Raw genomic sequence first — 1823 nt, forward strand, 5'->3', positions numbered from 1 at the left:
CTGGCGGCGCGCTCGCGCCCCCACCTTTTACTTAGCCCAGGCTGAGTGGAGAGTGGAAAGGGCTAGGAGTTTCTCCCGCCCCCGGCCCCCGGTAACTGTCAGACTGCCCGAGTGCGGAACAGTCCCTGGAGAAGGGCGGGAGTCCAGAGCTGGGGATGGAGTGACAGCCAGGGCCCGCGGAGGCTTCTGAGAGTGGCGAGGGTGTGTGCGTGCGGTCCCGGCCAGCTGGGAGAAGCGGGCGGGCGCTGCAGGTGCACGCGCGGCCCCGCCACCCCCACGCGCCTGCCCGCGTCTTGGGGCTCCGGCACCAGTCCGGGGTTGGAGAGTGGGATGGGGGAGCCCAGAGCAGGGCGCGGGACAAGTGCCCAGAGTCTTTACCTGAGAAGGCGGGTTTGGTAGAAGTTGGGGGATAAGGGGCGGGCGAGAGTCGAGACAGCCACCGAAGCAGGTTGGCCGGTTAGGGGGCCGGTGGGGCCCTGCCGGGTATAAATAGCCAGCCCTGGTTTGACAGACGCAGCGGTGACTGGCTGTGCTGCCCCCCCCCCTCGCCGCGTGGGGAGGGGAGGAGCGCTCAGAGCGGGCGGGGTGGGGGAGGCGGACTCGAGTGTCCTGGTGGCGGCGGTAGGAGGCCGAGGGGGAGGAGCTGAAGCGGGGGGTGGAGGGAGGGGGCCGGGAGCGGGGCGAGGGCGGGGGCCACCATTGCTCCCCGCGCCGGGCTCTGTGTCGCCGCCGTCGCCTCGGCGGTTGGGGATCCGTGGGGCGGCGCGGGCGGGGGGCGCTGCGCGGGCCGGCTCGCCGCTGTTTTGTTTCCTCTTCTCCCACTGGAGCGGCTCGGGCTGCCGGGGAGGCCCCGGCTCCCTCGGGACGCCCGGCCAGCGGCGGCGGCGGTGCTAGTCCTCGGCCCTGCCGGGAGGAAAAGCGACGCCGTGGTCTTCCCGGGCGACGCGGAGAGCAGGTAAGAGCGCGGGCAGCCGAGGCTGGTGGGAGGGAGCGCGGAGGGCGCGGCGATAAAGCCTCGCCGTCCCGAGTGCCTCCTCCTCCCTCCGCACCCCCGCCCCGCGCCTGTGTTGTTTGCTCCGGGGTTTGCCGAGGGTTTTCCGGAGGCTGTGGCGGTGACAACGGCTAGGAACTGGGGAAGGGGGCTCAGTGCCCCCAGGCAACGGTCGGGAAGCGGGACTTGGAGAAAGGGGAAGGCGCGCTGCGCGCCTGCCCGCGGGGAGCACAGGGCGCGGGGCAGGGCTGAGGGAAGAGGTTACGGACCCCGGCGGAGGGGGGGGGGGGGATGGGCCGAGCGCAGCTGGTCTCGCTGTGTTTACATCTCCGCGCGAGTCACCTCTGCCGAGAAGCGGACTGAACTGACCCGCCTTATCCCGCGGGGAGGCCAGGGCGGGGGTCCGGCTCCGGAGGAAGCGCGTCCTGGGAGGGTCGGGTAGGGCGGGAGGCTGCGGCCGGCGCCGGGGCAGGGCAGCGAGATCGGGGCGGGTCCTGGAAGGCTCGGGCCGCTCGGGGTGGCGTGGAGGGCTGGAAACCAGTTTCCTTCCCCGTCCGGCCTTATCGCCGCCTCTTACCTTTCCTTCTCTCCGCGGCTAGCTTGCCTGGCAGGTTGTACTCGGTTCTTCTTTTATTCTCACTTTCCACTCCGGCCCCTTGCTGCCACTTCCCCCAATTCCCCTGGGGGTAGGGAGGTTTGGCTGTGATAGGAATCTGTTTTTTAAACCAAACAAAAACGGGCTCGGTAACACGCGCGTCCAATGACCGCCTTCTGGATCCTCTGTTGGGGAAGCTGTCCCCTTGGGACCGTGCTACTGGATGTTTGGGGGCGC

The 1823-nt window shown here is 70.1% G+C and overlaps 1 protein-coding gene across 8 annotated transcripts in view; it reads left to right on the top strand.

Moving 5' to 3' along the window:
* Positions 1 to 847: 847 nt before the first annotated feature.
* ELF2 (E74 like ETS transcription factor 2) overlaps positions 848 to 1823 on the top strand; it is a 95389-nt gene continuing 94413 nt past the window's right edge. For 6 of the 8 annotated variants that reach the window (XM_040473714.1, XM_040473733.1, XM_040473747.1 and 3 more), the window contains exon 1: positions 848 to 955. The gene's annotated coding sequence lies outside the window, so the exon portion shown is untranslated. The remainder of the gene's footprint in view (positions 956 to 1823) is intronic. The other 2 variants (XM_040473793.1, XM_040473767.1) reach the window with 2 other exon arrangements.

This window comes from Herpailurus yagouaroundi, unplaced genomic scaffold, assembly GCF_014898765.1.
Source record: "Herpailurus yagouaroundi ecotype Mexico unplaced genomic scaffold, PumYag 28, whole genome shotgun sequence".
NCBI lineage: Eukaryota > Metazoa > Chordata > Mammalia > Carnivora > Felidae > Herpailurus > Herpailurus yagouaroundi.